General features: G+C 45.9%; 1 protein-coding gene across 13 annotated transcripts in view; it reads right to left on the bottom strand.

Moving 5' to 3' along the window:
- Nucleotides 1-5,931: 5,931 nt before the first annotated feature.
- The window catches only part of CELF4 (CUGBP Elav-like family member 4), an 885,136-nt gene continuing 870,101 nt past the window's right edge, over nucleotides 5,932-20,966 (bottom strand). For 9 of the 13 annotated variants that reach the window (XM_030567118.1, XM_030567128.1, XM_030567124.1 and 6 more), the window contains exons 13-14: nucleotides 8,409-8,496; nucleotides 5,932-6,665 (exon numbers count right to left, since the gene is read on the bottom strand). The gene's annotated coding sequence lies outside the window, so the exon portion shown is untranslated. The remainder of the gene's footprint in view (nucleotides 6,666-8,408; nucleotides 8,497-20,966) is intronic. The other 4 variants (XM_030567122.1, XM_030567119.1, XM_030567121.1 and 1 more) reach the window with 4 other exon arrangements.

Below are 20,966 nucleotides of genomic sequence, written 5' to 3'. Positions count from 1 at the left end.
CCAGCGTGTGCTGTCAGGAGTTGCAGTGGTTATTAAACGACCTGTGGGAATGTTTGCCGTCCTTCCCAAGTTCCAGTGTGGGGGGAGGGAATGACATTCTGCCTGCCTACAGAGCTCTGGCGAGGTGATGCAGTCTCACAGTGTGAGGTACCAGAGCGTAGGCTTGTTCATGGCACAGGCCACATCTCAAGAGACAGCTCGTCTCATGGACGCCTGGCCAGGATCTCTTCCCCTTTCATTTAGCAACTCTAGCAAGTGCTCATTTGGACGAGTAACATTCGGCATGCGGTTAGGGCATTCTTCGCTTCTTTCAGTGTGATTTACCACCTAGGGAGAAGGAGCTAGCACCATGTGCCAGCCAGCTCTCTGCAGAACAAAAGTTTGGACCCTCTAGGCTAGTTGTATGCTCCCTGTTGCTTTATTAACGTGAATGTTTGAAGCGTGTGACACCCTTACAGTCAAGCTAGGCCTCTGTCTTCTCTCTTGGTCTCTCAGATCCATGCAGGTGCAGGGACCTTTTGCCACTAACCTTTCACTGCAGTGGAATCCTGTGATTCTTCTGCTCTTAGGCCGAGACCAGATTATGCTGCCTTAAGTGAACAGACCCCTTTTCACGTACAGGACCCTTTCTGATGGTCCCTGTGTCGATTTTCTAAGCAACGAGCAGTTGACAACAAGTTTTATTTAGTAGATTTAGAAAGCATAGAGAGAAAAAAAAGCAATTGACCAAAGAAACATATAGGTATTTTGGTACTTCCCTCCACGCTATCTTAGATGGGCTGTGTTCTCTTCAATTGCAGGACAAGAACGGAACCGACTCACCTGCCCTGCAAAAATGTAAAGGTATCTCCTGGTCAGCCTCAGCCTGTCTTACTGCTGCCCTCCTTACTCCCCCCACCCCCATTTCTCTTGCCAAAGAAGCCCTGCCTTCATGACAATTCTGGACATGATTCCATTAACATAGTCGTCATCTCAGTTACATCTCTGGCAAGTGTCTTCTGGAAATTCAGTCTGGGCCATCAAAGTGAGTGGTCTTGGTATTGTTTTATGGCTCTTGTCCATTGCTCAACTTCTTCATTTCTAGCGGTGATCAGTCTTTCTCTGCTCTTTGCGGTACGCCTCAGACAGGACACAGGAATCAGAGGTCGGTTTCACGCCCAAATGACAATGAATTTACTCACTTTGTCCCAAAGGCCAATTCTTGTTGTGGATTAGACCATGGTGGACAAACTTTTTGGCCCGAAGGCCACATAGGGGAGTAGAAATTGTATGGCGGGCCATGAATGCTCACAAAGCTGGGGTTGGTGTGTGGGAGGGGGTGAGGGCTCTGGTTGGGGGTGCGGGCTCCAGGGAGGGGCCAGAAATGAGGAGTTCAGGGTATGGAAGGGGGCTCTGGGCTGGGGCAGAGGAGTAGGGTGTGTGTGGGGGGGGCGAGGTCTCTGGCTGAGGGTGCGGGCTCTGGGGTGGGGCTGGGAATGAGTAGTTTGCTGTGTAGGAGGGTGCTCTGGGCTGGGATTTAGAGGTTTGAAAGGCAGGAAGGGAATCAGGGCTGGGGCAGGGGTTGGGGTGCTGGAAGAGGTGCAGGATCCAGCTGGGGTTGTGGGCTCTGGGTGGGACTGGGGATGAGTGGTGTGGGGTGTAGGAGGGTGCTCCAGTCTGGGATCGAGGGGTTCGGATGGTGAAAGGGGGATCAGGGCTGGGGCAGAGGCTTGGCGGTGCAGGCTCTGTGCAGCGCTTACCTCAAGCGGCTCCCGGAAGCAGTGGCATGTCTCTTCTTGGGCTCCTATGGGGCGGTGCGGCCAGGCGGCTCTGCACGCTGCCCCTTCTGCAGACATCGCCCCTGCAGCTCACATTGGCTGTGGTTCCCAGCCAATGGGAACTGCGGGGGCCGTGCTTGGGGCAGGTGCAGCATGCAGAGTGGAGCCCCCTAGCTGCCCTTGTGTGTAGGAGCTGGAGCAGGGCCATGCTGCTGCTTCTGGGAACTACGTGGAGCGCCCTCCCCCCCAAACTCTGCTCCCTAGTTGGAGCGTGGCAAACCCCAGACCCCACTTCTAAGTGGGAGCTTGAAGGCCAGATTAAAATGGCTGGTTGGCCAGATCCAGCCCGTGGGCTGTAGTTTGTCCACCTCTGGCTTAGGCACTCCGGGATAAAGAGATTGAGTGACTTGGGTGGAGCTGTTATATAATTACATAACATGCAGCACCCAAATTAGGCCCAAGTGACATGAGGGGTGCGTGCATGGGTAAGAGAGAGTAGGAGACTGGGAAGTCACAGAGGTGGGGTTGGTGGCAGAGGTGATCCATAGCATTGGAAAGATCATGGAATATCAAGGTTGGAAGGGCCCTCGGGAGGTCATCTAGTCCAGTCTCCTGCTCAAAGCAGGACCAATCCCCAGACAGATTTTTGACCCAGATCCCAAAATGGACCCCTGAAGGATTGAACTCACAACCCTGGATTTAGCAGGTTAATGCTCAAACCACTGAGCTATCCCCAGGGCCAGCTTGGGCTTTTTTGCTGCCTCAAACCACCCCCGTCCCAAAACCCCACATCAGTGGGGCGGCTGGAGCGGCGAAGCAAAAACAACAACAACAACAACAAAAAAACCTGCTAGGTGTCCGGACCCAGGGTGCAAACTTTCAGCTAGCGGGACTCCCTGGGCTGCAGATGTGCCCTGGCTAGCAGGGGGAAGCGGGAGGGAGCGGGGGAGAGAGTGACAAGGGGGCGGCCAGGGCTTCCTTCAGCCAGGGCGCTCACCACTCAGCCCCTCCTGCCGTGTCACCTGCCAGGCGGGCTCTGTGCCACTCCGGTTGGCTGGGAGGGAGGACATGGGCTGCCGGGCATGCTGCAGATGGAGCGCGCAGCCGGCTCCCAGCAGGGCGCTCCCCTCCTCCATGGCACCGCCCCCTACAGGGCGGCCAGAGCGGCGAACCAAAAAAACCAAAGGGTGGCCGTGCCACTCTAGGATTGGGTGGAAGCCGCCCCGTAGAATCTGCGGCCCCAAGCCCGAGCTTGCTTGGCTGGTGCCTGAAGCCGGCCCTGGCTATCTGTCCCCTGAGGAAAAAGGGATGGAAGAGGGGCAATGATCTGTAGCGCCTCCTTTGTTGTTCCAGGTCTCACCAGCTGAACTAAAGTTTTCCCACGTTTGTTAATAGCATGTTTCAGAGTTTGTGCGATTCCCCCCTTCCATTCTCAGACTGGTCAGTGTCTGAAGGTGAGGCGGCCAGCTGCTGATTATGGATAGGAACCTGCTTCCATTTCCCATCTGCATCCGCACAGCTGTGCAGCGGTGAAGACAACCGGGTGCAGGCCTTTAAGCAGGAAAAGGGAGAAGAAGCTGATTGCCAAAGGGCCCTTCCTTTAGTGTCCCACACTAGGGCCAATCACAAGCAAGTGTCACCTACTGGTGAGTATGTCTTACAGGTCCCACTCTGAGCTGAGCCACAGAGGATATGAATTGTCACAGCCTCAGTTGCAGAGCCTTGGCTCTGGGGGCCATCACATAAGGATTTATACCATTGAGCCCAGGCTGGGATCTTCTCTTTCTCTCTCTGTGTCAAGCCTGCCGGTTGCACTGATGGGCTCTCTAATGCAGCCACTGTCTCACTAGAGACTGAGTCCCACCCACGTACTTCCCACCTGAATTGGTTTTGCGCCAGTGATCAGGGTGGTGAAAGGCTTCATAGCTTATTACCCCGACTCAGCCTGCCGTAGCATGATGTCCTCTGCACCAGGAGGCGGAGGTGGAACCTATGTGTGTTCTAATGTGCTGTGCATTCATCTTCATTTGAGGAGAAAATAACCAACCCTTTCCACATCCCTGAATAGATCTCTCATCTCCCTCCAGTTTCATTTGTTTCTTTCCTGTAAATAACTGGACCCATCAATAGCTATTAGTGGCGAAAAACACCACTTTCTACTTACACATTCTAATTGCCTCCACAGAGCACAAAGCCTGGGTAAGACGCATGAGTCCCATTTATAAATGGAGCCATCAGGGTGCAACTTGTTGAAGTCCACAGGCCGCTGGGAGAGCCAGGAAAAGAATGCAGATTTCCCGAGACTCTGCCGTGTGCTGGTCTGTAACTAGCATTAAAAATAATTCAAAAGCAGAGATGTGAGGGCTGCTCTGAGAAAAACTGAGCCTCATTCCCAGAGCCTGGTAAGTTTCACACTGTTATCCCAAGGTAGCGAAAGGAGCAAAGTCCTGAGCTTTAGCTCCTGTCCTCATCAGCATGAAAAAACCATAAGTGTGAATCAAACAACAGGCTTCAAATAGGAACGGCGATGCCTCTAATTTGTATGTACCATTATTTGATGTTCTAACCTACCAGGTTTAAAGTAAACCACCGTGGAATATCAAGCAGACATTAAATGAAACCATGTCATTAATTCAATCCAATGAGATATGTTTTATATAACAAAGGGATTTGTTCTGATACTCAAACAATGTATATTAATGAAAAAGTCGAAATAGATTCATTTTGTTCTCAACGCAAACACATTAAGGAAAGCCATCAAGAAGTAAAGAACATGGCTTTTTTTTTTTAAACTGTGCTTTATTTAGGGCTAAGCTGGAAAGCGTCATTCAATAATTACAGAAGATTACAAGGAGTTTTAGGGAATTGAGAGTGAAAGAGCAGTTGTATGGAACTGCAGCTGCATTACACATCTGTACGTCCTGGCTGTGGGCTCGTTTCTGCTGTCCTTACTCAGATGAAACACCTGCTGTTACTCAGTGGGAGTTTTGCCAGAGTAAGGGCAGTAAGATCAGACCCAATAAGGTGTTAAAAAAAGGCCAAGATAACAATAACATTGTTATTTAAAAACAAACAAAAACCAACCCAAAACCAATTAAAACAAAGTAAGATTCAAATGAAGAATCAGAAATAATCATCACACTCTTCTTAGTTCAACTAAAACGAGCGAGAATGATGCAAATCAAGTCTGAATCCAGTGGAAATAAATTATAATAAATATGATATACTTTAAAATATATGTGTTCTTAAATAATTCATTGTTTTTTCTGATTCAGTTTTTTAAAGCAATGTCTTATTTTTTAACTGATCTAAAGTCATTTACCAAAGATAAATATCGTGCTTTCATTAAATAGTTTTCCTTGTTTTTTTCTCTATCATTACAATTAAAAGTCCTACAAAATATGCAAATTTATTTACAGAAAAACAGAGCCAGCATCTTTTTTTAAACATCCCCCTGTTTTTCAAAATTCCTTGTAAACAGTTTCAGAAATTCTTCAAAGAGATTGTTTTTTTATGTTATTTTTTTATTTTTTTTAATATTATTTTTCTTTTTTAAGATTAAGGTTCTAAGCTAACCCCTTGCTCTGAAGGTTTCTAGAGCAAATATGGAAGCTACTGAAGCATAGGATGATGGGAATTTGCAGACAGCAGATCATGAAGACATGAAGCGTATAGCTGTGTTTTGTTGTTCAAGTTAGAACTACATCTGATAAAAAGACAGCTGTTTTGTTTCCCGTTTGCATTGTCTACAAGAATGGAGTTTCGTTTGTTTATTTTTGTTAATAGCTGGAATGCTTGCAGTTAAAAAAGCTGCCAAAATAGCCATTTCTCTTCTTTTTCTCCTCGATAAATAACAGCATCCAACAGCAATTGGCAGAGAGTAGGAATTTATGCTCAGTCTAAACTCTACAAAAATTACAATTCTACAACATCTTTGTTTTTAGCATTAACGCTAACTTCTATGTAGTATTTTTTTTTTTGCTTTTTGTTGTCTAATTTTTTTTTCTATTATATAGGTATTTTAAAGGTTTTTTCTTTTTTTTTAAATTCTGTACAACTATTAGGATTTTAAACAGGGAGAGTTAGAAGCATTTACAAACCTTTTTTTTTTTGTTTTTTACTATCAACCATCTTTCTTTTCTCTTGGCTATGCCTTTTTATTTATTTACTTTACTTTTTTTTTTTTTTTTGCTTTTCACAGACGTCATCTTACCTGCTTTGAGCAGCGCGATCCTTACGTATTATACAGAAAACCATATGAAAGTTTCATAGATTCTAATTAATGTATAACCAAAGAACCTCCCAAAGTATCAAAGAACTATTATCTTGCCATTTTAAAAGCATTTAAGCATTTTTTTTTAATTTTTACATATTTCATATAATTGCTCTCAAAAACTGTTTTAGGAACAGCTCAGAGAAAAGCAAAGAACTTCCATATTTTACATACAGCTACAAGTCTGCAATAAAAAGTTTTGTCCTTTGGTCCCTATATAGCTAAGGAATGACAGATAAAGATGCTCAGTGACCATTACCATGGGGTCAACATGGTAGCCGCATCCTTGGTGGCAAACAGGCACTCCTTTGTCCATATCCAGGTTTGCATTTCCTGTTTGGAGAAAAGCCGCTGTGGTGATATCAATGTCTCTTCAGAAATCCGGGTTGATCTTGTTCCTGTTCTGATTTATTTATTAATTTTTGTTTGTTTCCAGCCTGTGTCCTTCGAAGTCAGCAGACGTGATACTTTTCTTGAAGAAATGTTACGGTCTAAACAATCAAAGAGAGAATAAGTCTGAAGTCTTCAGCTTGATTGATATTTGCTGATATGTCAAAGGTGTAATCCAACAGTTCCTGTTTTTTTAAAATATATATATATATTTTTTTCTAAGTGTGGCCCATTCAGCTGCTGCCCTAAAAAAATGAAGAAGATCATTGCAAATTAAACTAAAAAGGCAAAGTAAAAGAATAAAAAAAGGCCTTTGAAAAAAAAAAAAACCTGTTCTTTTGGGCCTAATCCTACTCCCTTTGAAAGTGAATGTGTTTTGTTCTCAGATTCAACGGAAACAGAACAGAGCTCTTGCTCTGGAGTTTGCTTTTGAGGTGTGCTCCCACTAAAGTCAATGCAAAATTCTCATGGACTTCACTGGGAATTGGCTCAGACCCAAAGCGAGCAAGGCAGTCAAGATCATGATAAAAAAAATACAATTGCTCCTTCTGCATTTTTAATAATAGTGATATATATCTATATAAATATATATACTCACATCTATAGCTATGTGCAGATATATACTTTGTAAAGGGGCACTTAAAAGAAAAAGCCAAATCACAATCTTGCTTGGCTGGACTTTCTAGCGTGTGAAGCCTCTAGGAAAAATTGCTCTAAATTTTAACTGTGTGCTGTATATGACGATATATGAACTTTCCTTGGAGAAATAGCTGTCATTAATGTATATTTCTTTGTGAATGTCAGAAAGTAACACTTTGAACAGGCAATTCATGGGAGGTAAAAGAAAAAAAAATCAGTTGGAATGAACTTTTTGAAAAAACTAGTAAAGCTAACATTTCTTAAATAAAAAAGTTATTTAAAAAAATTTAATCATGATCCGACTAGACTTGACATTTAAGTAGGATGCTTAATCATTACGGATTAGCTCTTATCTCTTTCTAGCAAGCAGGTTCTTCTTATACACTCAGTGATTTATTACATCAAGAAACTTAGAATCTGCAAAAGGTCCACTCTGGTGGAAAAGTGTCATGCGGAATATCAATCCATGCTGGCAGGTTTTTCACACTGTTGGTTCAACAAACAGCAAACCGTACACAGCAGTCTAAACAATTACAACACCAAAAATAATAAGAATAATAGAATAAAAAAATAAAAAAACACTCGTCAAGGACCCTTTTTCAGTTGTAAACAAAAAGATGCATTTTGCTTTTTGATCAGGATTATTTTTTTCCCTCAAAACAATCCCTCCCTTACCCCAAACAAATAATTTGTCAGGAGTGGCTGTAATGTGGAACCTTAGAATTAGGAATTCTTGAAAAGGCACACAAGAGGCCGCAGGCTTTTCTCTAGGTTGCGTTTTGGTTGGATAGCTATAGTTTTTAAACTGCTGTTACTATTATTACTTTTTTTTTAATTTTGGAGAGTGATTTGAAATATCCTAAGGGAAAAAAAAAAGCATCAATTGAAAAAGGCCCCCAATTCTCCGGAAAAAAATAAATAAAAATCACAATATTTTTCAAGTGCAAAAAAATCAACCACGCATTTTCTTTTTTCATTTTTTTTGTAAAATATCTGTACAGTTATAACAATCCCATTTTCTAAAGAATTAGGAATCCATCTTTTTTTTTCCTTCTATGTGACATCTAAAGAAGCATAAAACGCTGACAAGAAATTAAACGACAAATAAAGAAACCACTGCAAGCACCAAACAAAACGAAAATGAGCACAGCAAGAAATTGTGGCAGCACAAAGTCAAAAAAGGCACATGTGATCATGACTGGCCAATCATCAACTGATACAACATCCAAGAAAAATGCTTCAATCACGGCACCTGCACGAAACTTGACGGCATGTCATGCAACCAATTCTTAGCTTGTTACATGACGCCATCATGTCACACTTTCAACTTCGAGTTGATTTGAACTTACGGACTGGGGGACTGTATTCTCCACTTTCATGTCATTACGTGAACTTTTTTCCTAGCTCAGCTCGAGACTGTGGTGGATTTGACTGGCTCTTGGTTGGTTTTGTTGGAATTTGATTGAATGACAAAAGAAGAAAAGATTTTTTTTATATATATATATATATTTATATATAGTGTGGAAAAAGGGAAAGGTGGGGGAAGAAGATATATATAAAAATAATAATAGTAATAATAATAAAAAGTACCAAACAGCATCAGTCAAAAAGCTCTAGTGAAAATACTTGCAATTAAACGATAAAAACAAAAGAAGAAAGAAAATGAAACGAAAGAAAGAGGAAAAAAAATCATGGTGGAGGCCTAGCAGGGTACAAAGACATACTACACACAGTTTATGTGGACACATGAACAACAGTGAACAGTAACAAAATGTTATGCAGTGGCTGCTGAGGAGAGCATGCACTGAATGGATGAGAGCACACATAGGTCGGTTTGCGTCTGGAAAATACATTTGCTGCCAACCGCAGTGGTTTTGTTCTTTCCCTGTGCCACCCCTCCCCGCAAACTCCTGGGAAGTGGCTCTTCAGGAAGGGGTTGATTCAAAGAACATTGGAGCCTTTCTGTTGACTTCAATGGGCTCTGGATCAGGTTCTCAGCTGCTCTGTTTGCATCTGAAAAGCTGAAGGGGTGCTGGAGTAAAAGAAGAGGCACTGCTTTGGTTATTGAGAAAAAAGTAACTAGTGTCTGTCCCTTTAAGAGGTCGTAGGATGAGATGCTCAGAACAGCAGCCCAGCTGGTGTGGTATGTGAATTTACTTCCCTGTTTTGATATGGCCAAAAAATTCAAAATTCTACCTACAGGCCTGATCCCACATCTTCCCTCAGGCAAAATGCCCCTGGACTGCCCATATCCTCCTGACTCTGCAGTCCTCACCAGGCAAAACTGCCTTTAACTTGCTCTGAGAGTTTTGCCTGAATGAACACTGCAAGGATCAAGTCCCTAAAAGTCACTGCACACAATGAAACATAAAGTAGTGGGCTCAGCCAACAGCTAGAACTACTGTACTTCAGGTGTTTGCTTCCCATCCCATCGGCGGGTTGATTTCTCACCAGCGTGCCTAGTCCTGAAAAGTCACTGCACATCATTGAAATTTCACTGCACATTGGTTTGTCACAAGAACATTGTGTTAGACTCTAGTTCTGAAGTCACGCAAGCAGGCTAGAGAGGCTTCTTTCCATTGGCTTTCTTTCAAAGCCAAACTATGTGTGCTGGCAAGGGGAAGGGTTTATGTTATCCAGCAGAGAGATGGCCCTGAACAAAACCCAGGATCCGAACTCTGGATTTGGCTCCAGCAGCCAGACTCTGCTCTCTTTTACAGCAAGGTAAATCTGGAGTAACTACATGGATTGCTGCTGTTACATTGGATTTATCTAGTCTGTGTCACTACCATCAGCCGACCAAAACCCCTGGATTTTGCATGCTCAAAATTTGAATCTGAACTTGTGTTTGGATGATGCCTGGTACAGAGGTGAATGTATGCACCCAGACAGGATTGTGGTTCAGCTCTGTTTGTGCTACAGAAAGAGACTGTAGCACTATAAAAAACCTCCAGTTAGTGCTGGTGAATGAGACCTCACCCTAAGAGGATTGTAGTATGGCTGCTGAATCTCACGCTCCACAGTCACCATTAAAAAGTCAGCGCTAGTTACACTGGGCCAGCTGGTGAATTCTGATAGACGTGCAGCAGAATAAAAAGCTGTAAGGAGTCACTGTATCTCTTAGGGCTTGCACCTGTATTGTGAGTAACACCAGTAGGGGAGAGCCGGTACTGCAAGGTCAGGAGTGCTGAACTGAGGCTTAGCCCTGGTCTACACTGGTGTGGGGGGGAAGGGGAGGATCGATCTAAGTTATGCAACTTCAGCTATGTGAATAATGTAGCTGAAGTCAACGTACTTAGATCGTCTTACCATGGTGTCTTCACTGCGGTGAGTCGATTGCTGCCGCTCCCCCGTCGCCTGCGCCTCTCATGGTCCTGGAGTACAGGAGTCGACGGGAGAGTGCTTGGGGGGGTCAATTTATTGCATCTAAACTAGACACAATAAACTGATCCCCGCCGGATGGATCGCTGTCTGCCGGTCCAGCGAGTAGTGAAGACATACCCTTACATCTCCTTTCGTCCACCAAACATGCTGGACAGTGTGGCTAAGCTGGAGCAGATGGGAAAGGCTGACCTAACACAGCCCACACGCAGCAGCAGGGGCTGGATTGGGACTCTGAGAAGCCGGTCAATGCCTGGGATTAGCCTGCCCTCTTTCAGGGCTACTCTAGTCAAACATGTTAGCTGAGAAGTTTCCCCTAATATACAGTGAGACCTGGTGGGTGATGTAAGATCTTTTATTGGTCCAGAGTCTGTTGGTGAAAGAGCCAAGCATTCGAGCTTATACAGGGTGCTTCTTCAGGTCTGGGATAGGTACTCGGAGTGCCAGACCCGAAGACAAGTTCTGTGTATGCTCAAAAGCTTGTCTCGTTTACCAACAGAAGTTGAACCAATAAAAGCTAGTACCTCTCCCACGTTGTCTCTCTAGTAACCTGGGCCGGACATGACCACACCAACCTACCCTAATGCATGGAATAGGCAGCAACTGTGTGTCAACTTTGGAATGGCAAGCACAGTACCTCTGCCTTTAGACTAAAATTTCAGACATTGTGAATGTGACAACAAATATATACATACATACATATATATATATATGTATACACACACATACCTATACATATATATGTATACACACACCTATACATGTATAAATGATTAAAACTCACTGAAAAAACAAACAAATGCATTCAAATAAAAATCAACCAAATCTATTTAATAAGCAGTTCACTTCTCTGGGAGCAGATAAAAGCATTGAGTATGGCTCAGAGATAAGCCATCCCATTCATGAATAAAGATGTTAGGGTTATGAAGACAGGGATACAGCCTGATACAGAAATGGGGTCTTTGGGACTTGTGAGACTTAGTTACAAAGCGAGAGGGAGTGCACACCTTGCGTCCTTGGAGACGGGCTACAAGGAGTGATGGTGCAACTCGTCTCTGAGAGCTAGAATGCCGAGCCGGAGTGTGCCTCCACGCAACAGGCTAAGGCCAACGACGCCCTGTAATCTCACACCTGCCAAGCCTCTACTGTGAAGTCTTTTCCAGCAACCCTTTGGCAATATTCTCATCGACTGTTGAGTCCCTAGTTACTGAGGATGTCTTTAATCAGGGCCCTGAGCCACAGCTGGACTGTGCGTGATTACAGCGGTGACCCTAAAAACATTTCCAGCTCTCTTTGTTATTGCAGCTTCCCCCCAGTATTGCCTGGACTCTGCTGTGGGAGAGGACACAGCACATTAAAGGCACCACTGGAGAACTTTCAAGGGTGGCCACTGGCTACGCTTTATTGTCCACAGCCGCACTATTAGGTGAAATTCACGCCCAGCAAAGACAGTGTGACAGCTATTCCAACCCCAGGCAGTATCTTTGGAGACCACGTTGTATTGTATGTGGGAATGTTCTGTGTAGCGTTGTGGGTTAGGGGGTTGCATTCTACTCCATGAAGGAGTTACCACAGCTTCCTTTTGATACAAGAAATGGCCCTTACCTTTGATCCCGGGGGGACCCAACCCTACAGGAGGGTCGGAAGGACTAGAACCTATCAGGGTTCCCGTAGGAATGATGGGCAACTTCTGGTATGAGGGCTCAAGGAGCATTTAGACCCCATTATTGTTTTACATGTTTCCTTGATATCCTTGAATACATATGCGCTGCTTTGAAAGAGCTGGATGGGCCCAGGCACAGCACTGTCATTGGAGGTCAGGTCCCTGCCCAGAGAAAGGTGATGGCTAGGGTAGGCTTGAGATCTGAGTGGGTGTTTCTGCAGCAGACCACAGGGGCAGCAGGGCGGGGAGGCTGAAAGGGGGTTTAAAAGTCCAGTTTCCCACTGAAATGGTGCATGGCCCCTGCAGTGGGCGAATCTCACCTGGGCTGAATCCTCACACAGCCCACACAAAATGCCCCAAGTCCTGTCCCAGCATGCATGGGGCTCAGTGTGCAACCTGCGAGGGAGACTCTGAAGCTGCACTCATTGGTCCTGATAGTGAGGGGAAGTCATGGTGGGTGTTATGTTCAACTCAGTGGGAGTTTTGCCTGAGTAAAGACTGCAGGATGTTAAAGTTGATGGAGGAAGTCTCTTGTATCTGAACAGCCCCCTCTCCTCCCCACCCCTTCCTCGCTTTTTATGCAGATTCCTTCAACCCAGTAGTAACACAAAAGCACTCTGCAGTTCTTATTCTCGGGGATGGTCAAGCACTTTTACTCCACACAATGCACTTGGCTTTCTTGCCATGGCAGACTCCTATTGGCCTGGATGTAGAACCAGGACCCATCTGCCATGCCCGCGCTTAGGACTACCCCATCTCCTATGGACTGCTGTTAAATCCAGGTTTATGACTTGCTCCCTTTGAAGTCAAGGGCAAAACTCCCACTGACTTCAATGGAGGAGGACCGTTCTTGTCAGTATTGAATATTTATGACCGAGGTGGGGGCCTTATTATGCTAGGTGCTGTACAAACAGAGAGGTAGACATGGTCTTTGCCTCCACAGCGTTTACCATCTAAGGAAGATCAGCTCTCACTTTTGCCATGCTGGAGAGGCCAGCTGGCCCCCTTTGGTCATCGCCTCAGACAAATCTCTCCACCTGCTGCTTTCACACTGTCCGATCTGCAAGGGGCCCCTTCCCTGAACTGACGCACAGGCTGCTAGCATCTCCTCTACCAAACAGAGAACACCCTTGGCTGGCACCACGCTGCTTTATTAGCACTGGGCCCATCCCAAGCACTGCTGCTACAACTTGTATACCACCCCATACGCACACAGCTAAACATCATACACCCAGCTACACAGCCCCATTCAGATATACAGGGTCCCAAGCCTGCAATGCAAGCCCGTAGCTTTTGGAAATGAGAGTTGTGTGTGTGCATGAGAGAGACAGAGAGAGAGACGTACATGCTATATGTGTAAATATAATATATGCAAATATTGACTGCCTGTGAGGCTGTAGCTATAAAATATTGTCCGGGATAGGGTTGGGGGTGGGGGAAGACAAACCAACAACCCAAGCGCTGGTGTGTTGCATGTTCAAGCAGGGAGAAATTACATTTTCTCCTGAGTGATGGTTCTTTATAGCTGTTGCTTGGGGGGGCGAGGTTGGGGGGAGACAATATTTGTTTTATTACATCCCAAGATCTCGCACTCGCCTGGCCTATCGCTACACCTGTTTTGTCTTTTCTCTGATTTCCTGTAGCAATTTCGCTCTCCCGGGCCGTTTCTTTCTGGTGCTGGTGCCCTATTGTCAACCTTCCATCCCCCAACCTCGGCTTGACCAGGGTAGCTGTGCTCTACTCCTTGTCTCGCCACCGGCAAAGCAGCTGAGGTGTTACACGCTTGCCACAAGCTCTTGAATGGCCATAGCACAGCATGGGCCAAAGCAGGTGTGTCTGATTGGGGGTAGGCTGGTGTGGCAGAAGGGTCCCAATCCCAGTGTTAAGTCCTGGGTCACCATTTCATGGCGACTGGCCATTTCTGCCAGACAATAAAGGATGTTAGTGCCTCACCTGGTCTTGTGTGCAAGGTGAGCGCTTTGTTATTTAAAAACACAATAGGTTGGGTTTTTTTTGACATAAGATTCATTTTTAACAAATTAAGGACAAGGCTACAATAAAGCTGGGGTGTGTGTACATTTATATACCTGTATATGCACATGTATGCAAAATATATATGTACACCCTCCTCCCATAGGGCTACAGTCTACCATATATATTAGAGATGGTCAGAAAAATGCCAATGAAATGTTGTTTTCTTTGGAATTTGCTGATTTTGATGAACGTCACATGGAACACGGGCAAGATTCCATGCTGGACAGGCTGTTGGCAATCCCCAGCTTTCCAGGGCAGCCCTCCATGCAGAGTGCGTTGGTGTCAGGGACCTCAGGGCTTCCAGGCCAGCAGGCTCCCAGGCTGTCTGACTCCTGGGCGGCTGGTGCCTTGGCTTCCCGACTTTGTTGATTTGGGCAGGCTGGGAAGCGAGCTGCCTTGGGCTTCAGCCAGCCCAGGAAACAAACCGGCCTAGGAGTTGGGGAAGTGTGCGAGTCCCAGCTCCCAGCCTGGCTGTGTCAGGGGGCATATTTTGCTTTGACACGCCATCTTTTAGTGTTTTCAGAACCACATATTGAGGGATTCCAGACCTGTGAACATTTCATCTTGTCTGAAAACAATCTCCAAAACCTGGAAAATTGACACTGAAATGTTTCCTGGTCAGCGCCATAGCGAGACAGACAATTACACAGATACAGCCACACAGGAACGTTAATGCTAAATCTAGTGCGCTTAGTCAGGTGATGAAAACCCAACCCTCTGGAGTTCTAATACTACCGCTCTGTGTCCTTGGCAAGACAGTTGCCCTCTTTGCCTCAGTTTCCCCATAAATAAATTAAAGCTGATAATATCTATAACGTCTTTCATCCACAGATCTCAAGTAACCCTACATCCTTTGTGGGGATGTTGTGGGCATTTCTTTTTTTACTTAATTATGTTACACTTAGAGATGGTCAAAAAAATTACAATAACTGTCCTTGGTCAACCTGCTTTGTTGGTGTGGGAGGGCATCACGGTCGGCTGTTTCATTGGTGTGGGGAGGCATTTAGAAGAAGGACTATGGAGAGGTAGGGCTTGAACCTGTCACTGGTAGGGGGAGTAGAGAGGCCTCCTGAACCCAGAGCCAGGACAGGCTGAAGAAGCCTGGCTGTGAGAGACCTCAGCTAAGCTCCATGCAGGCCTGACAGGCCTGTCCAATGTATGAGTGTCACGCCATGTGTGGGCACTTCCAGATGAGGAAGCAGGAGCTTCGGAGTGCCATGTACCCCAGTCACTCCCCTGTGGAATGGCCCAGCAGTGGGAACAACGTCCCGGCCCACAGCCAGCATTCCCCATCTCATGCAAAATCAGTTGGTGTGGAAGGCAGTGCATGTTTCCTCACTCATGGTTTCCCCAAGTGCCCCACAGATGCTACTTACGCATGGCCCACAGAGACTGTCCCAATTGTATGCGGCAGCATGTCAGCAGTGACCGTACAGGCAACAGGAAGTATAGCGGCTGCATGGACTGCCTAGGTGAATGGTACTGGAGGGACTGGGAAGCAGGCAGCACTCAGCAGCTGGCCTCACCCAGCCTTAGTCATGTGGGCTTTGACAGCTCCTATTTTTGCAAAGTACCACAGATCTTGAATGTCCATCCGGGTAGCCTGGCGGGGACGGGAAGAAAGGGTCCTGCTTTTGTGTCTCATGGCAAACAGAGAGTTTGGTCCCAGGGCAATGCCTCCCTTCATGGCTGCTGAGTGCTAGGCAGGAGATGAAATGTAGAAGCTGCTCTGCCACACCTAATAAGGGTTCTTTATTATGCCGGGGTGTTAGATCAAGGTGGCATCAGGGAGTTCATTAGCTCCCAAGCACCATGACAACATTTTAATTTAAAAAAGCTGCACACGCTTGAAAAACAGTTCTAATTGGGAAACTGGACGTGTGGCTCAGCACCTGCTCTCGATTTGTTTGTTCTGGATTGACACAAAATGCTGCAAATCCTGATGCTTTAATATTCTATTGTCGTTGCTAAGGGAGAGGCAGAGATGCTGCACCCCAGCTTTACCGCTCCGAGGATTTCAAGGAACTTGATACAGATCCGTTCACTGACCACAGGAACCCCAGCTAGGGATGTGTGGCCACAGGTGTGGTCCTTGGACAAGCTGGGACACTCTGGCTTTCATTCAGTTACATGGAATACAGTGGCCCAAAGCAGCTTGCCAGGCATGAAAGGGGAAGTGATTTACACAAGGGGACCTCCATCCTCCAAGCTTGCAGGGGAGGAGCTCTCTGTGGCTCACACTGCAGAGGTAGTGGAAGGGACATGTGGACGTGTCATGGGTGTTGCTGGTGGGTCTCCGCACGGCGTTGGATGTACAAGTCCACAATGAAGAAAAGCGGCAGCTTTGCCTGCAGTTCCTGCCCTAAACCTACACAGCTGCCCCCGACCTTGTGCCTCTCCTCCAAGCTCTCATATGCAGTATCCATGCGCAATGGTCTTTTGCCTGTGCTGTCCTTGCAGACTCGGGGCTTTACAGGGCCTCTGCCCTGGGGCTGAGGGATGGTAGGGTTGAGTGCAGAGGAAAGGGATTCCATTGTCTCCAATGGGAGCAGGTATAGGACCAATTTTCTTCCTATGTGAATGTCAAAACTCCCATTGACTTCAACGGGGCACAAATGGACCCAGTCCTGCCAGTGCTGGAGTCAGGGAACAGGAACAGGCCCATTAATAATTGCCTTGCCTTCTTTGGGGGTGACACTTTGCTCTTCACTCATCCAGGACTCTCTGAACAGGGAACAATGGACTGTCATCTGAGTGACTTTGCCAAGATTGGCCAGTAGCAGGGCTAGGAAAGGACCACATAATGCCTAGTTACCTGCCCTATCAGCCCAGTCCAGTACACACAGACTCTCTTGTCTGTGAGACACAAGGGAATCTTTCCCAGAGCATGAGGACTTCCTGAGCACCCAAAACTGAGCTATCCAGGTTTGGTCAGCTAAGCAGCCCCCCTGCCCGAACCATCACAGAGCCAGGAATATGCTACTGCTTGCAACACCCCATTACGGCATCTGATATTTTATTTTTCTGCCTGCAGCTTCAATTTACCTTCAAGGGGCACAGTGCAATTACCTAAAAATATTTCCTGCTTTGTTTTAATTGCTCTAAGACTGGAAGGCACCTCCAGCTACAAACAGTAAGGTGAAAATTAGTGCCCCAAATATTTCAAATTGATGAAAGTGTGAGATGGCTCAATGAGCATTCACAGTCCTGTTAATTACTAAACAGTATTCATTTTGGGGTTAAAAACACAAGAAAACAAAACCTCAAAGCCCCACTTTGTGATGTGTCACAAACATAGTCATTCACCCATGAGGCTTTAACTCCAACATGAGCTTGAGAAGAATATAACAAGAATCCTTCATACTTCTGGAGCACCTTCCATCCCATCCTGTACAAATGGCCATGAATTAGGGCCTGATGCCAAACACACTTACCTATGTGAATAACTTTATTATCTATCTAGGGTGACCAGACAGCAAATGTGAAAAATCGGGATGGGGGTGGGGGATAAAGGTGCCTATATAAGAAGACAACCCCAAAATTGGGACTGTCCCTATAAAATCAGGACAGCTGGTCACCCTAGATCTCTCTATGGTACTTATCTGGCCCCCATGACCGTTGGTCTCTGAAAGCCTCATGATCTTTACTGTATTTGCCCTTACAAACTCCCTGTGAGGTATGACGGTGCTACTATTTTGAGGCTGAAAGAAACTAGTTGTAAAGCTAGGTAGGCACCTAACACCCACTGATTTCAATGGGCATTAGGCACCTAAAGAGGATCTGGGTCTAGCTCTATACTTATCCCGTGAGCCGCGGACTATGTGTTTTCCCGAGGCTGGTGGTTATGTGCTTCTCATGCACTTTCACTGTCTATGGAGTTCCCAGAGAGTGAAATCTGTGAGCTTATCGGCTACTGCGGATGAAGTCCCACAGTAACTGTACAGAGGTACAATTTTACTTCTTTGTCACCACAATGAATCTCATCTACACTCAGACAGGAACCGCTTGTGTCAGAGAACTGACTGGTCTCCGAAAGGGCTTGAGCCTGCAAGGCTCCTCGGCCGTTCCTGGGGAATTCAGAAGTGCTCTCCTGCTACTGTTGCAGGGACAAGCTGCAGAACAAAGAGCCTCACTGATGGTGTAGAAGCTTATTCGCTCCATTACCAGACCTACCACAAGGCAGTCATCGGCTCCTCCTTCCTCTATAAAAGCCTGCACTGCGCTTCTCTAGAACACACCGAAGAACATTCAAATAGCTATGGGCATGCTCAAGTGTGGCCCATCCGTCCTCCTGGAAAGCTCACCTCCAGCTGGCCAGCAGTGGGTGAGGCGTTGGTCTCCGCTAAGAGCATCAGGTTTCGCCATTTCAGAGAAAGGTTATGGGCGAGAATGTTAAGTTACTTGCCAAGTATGCATCACCTTCCTTCAGGGCCGGCCCGACAGCTTCAGCTGCCTCCATCCCTCCACTTGCTTAGAGAAATGGCTCTCAATCTGTTTGGGTTCATGACCCAGAAAAGGGCCGAAAACTTGCCCCTTGACCCACAGCTGAGACGAGGTCAAGGTTTTGCATCCCCAGCTCTGTGTGCAAATCGGAATCCTGCTGTGCACAGGTATCTTGGAGAGGTAAAGAGGGAGGGCCAAGGTGCTGAGAGGATAAATAACTTCTGATGACTCCTGAATGGTGAACATTATAGGCTGGAGTAGCCATTGTCCTGCTCAGAGTTTAGACCAATGCAAGTGCATCTGCAACATTACCAAGTCAGAATGGGAGTCTTTCACACACACTTTGCATTGATGTAAATGATTGACAAGGAATCAGGTTCTATCTACCCATGAATGCTGGTTACTGAGCTGCAGGAGAGGACTAGAGTCTCCACTATAATGCATTGGCCCTGCTATCTGTGCTGTAGCACATGCAATGCTGCTAAGCAGATTTTTAATGGCAAAGAGACCATTCATTTAATCCGTCCAGATCTTGGGATCTTTGTCTGGATTTCACGGTCGTGAGGATATGGCTCCCCTGCATTGTTGGTCATGGGTATGGCACCCGGGGTAGTCTAGCCTGGGCGTGACTGTCCCTTCAGCAAAGCCCTACCTGCATTACTGTGTCCTCACTATTTCTGCTCTCCTCCCTGTGTGTCTGGAGGTATATCCCACAGTTTTTCATGCTGAGAGGCTCTAGGCTTCTTTCCCAGTCAATGTCCTCAATTGTGAGCGAACTTGTCCATCGAGTGGGGGAACTGTGGGAAGGCGGTGGAAGACTGAGTAATTTAGCCTGTGTTCTCACTGCAAAGTGGGTAGGTTCTTGACTGTGTGAAAGCAGAGCCTAGGTTCTAACCCATATCTCCAGCCTGATAAGCTAGCCAGGGTTTAAGGCATCTCTAATCTCAGATCACAGCGTTTTGTGTGTGGACGGGAGGGTGTCTGGGCTAAAACCTGGCTAAGTGCCTGGGTTGACTCTGCAGTGAAGATGTAGCTTGCATCTTCAAACAGCCCTCTTCTGTCCATCCTAACCTGGAGGTCATCTTTCTGAAATTAGGAAAAAGAAAAATGCTCTGTTCTCCACTGGGGCCTGAGAAACAGCAGGCAGAGCGGCAGCCTGTGCCTCTCTGATGGATTCCGCCTCAGCTAAATGAAATTAAGATTTCAGCAAACAAGCCCCAGTTCCACTGTACCAGGAGAACAAATGACATCTGATAATTGCTAACTCCTTTTGCTCATTCTTTGCTCTGTTCACCCCATCAGTCTCTGCAGATTATATTTTCAGCTGCGTTTAATGAACGTCATTTATTAAAATAACACCGGGGTTCTGCTCTGGCCTCAGACAGATGGGCTTGCTAATATGAATCATTTTGGTCAATTGGATTATTTTGATAGGGAACGGATCCCTGCCACTCTGTGGAACACAACACAAACAAACACGGATGCCTTGCCTCTGGTCGTGACTATACTCGGTTGGTGCTTGTTCGGCGGCAGCTTTGTTGCCCGCATTCGAGGTGGCATCATGGTGTTGCTATCGCTTCCTTTCTGCTATCTCAGGTAAAAATAATAATAAAGATGCACAACTCATTTTGTTCCTGATTGTTTAGATGGAGAGTAAATGCCTGGCTCACCCCGGGGTTCAGCAGGGGGACATGCATCATCACTGTCTTTTGTGTGCTTAACAGACGCACAGTCAACCAGATTCGTCTTCTCCTTTGTCACTGCAAATAGCACTTATTCTAATGTGTAACAAAGCAATCAAAATAAAATCCCCCCTCCCATTCTCCTTCACACTGACTCCAGAAAAGACAGGCAAAGTTATTTGGCGAGTGGCCTTACATCTCCCCTATTCCTGGTCAAATTAATTGGGGAAGGTAAAGGGACATTGTTTACAACAGCTATGTGTTATAAAGGCATTTGGTGCCATTTTAATAAAAGGAAACAGAGATAAAATCCCTCTGAAATCTTCCACATGGAGATGCGCCCAGCCTTTGTTTCAGGATTTTAGTGCTAAGAACTTTTTAAACTTTAGAATAAAGTGTTATGTTCAGGGATCTATCTATCTATCTATCTATCTATCTATCTATCTATCTATCTATCTATCTATCTATCTAATCTAAACACACAACCCAATTTATAAAGAACAAACAAGCCAGTGGGGTTACATTACCAGTCTCCAATCCACCAAAGGATGTATCATGTGTGTCGACAGAAATCAGACAGGCAATAAGGTATACTAATGCATAACCATGTGTGACTTCAACTACCTGCATATAAACTGGTCAAATGATGCAACAGGAAAGGTTTAGAAATACACCGAGCCAGGTCATCAGCTGGTGTAAATCAG

This window comes from Gopherus evgoodei, chromosome 6 (genome assembly GCF_007399415.2).
Source record: "Gopherus evgoodei ecotype Sinaloan lineage chromosome 6, rGopEvg1_v1.p, whole genome shotgun sequence".
Lineage (NCBI taxonomy): Eukaryota > Metazoa > Chordata > Testudines > Testudinidae > Gopherus > Gopherus evgoodei.
The sequence above is the reverse complement of the archived record's forward strand: the minus strand, read 5'-3'. Positions and strand labels throughout refer to the sequence as shown.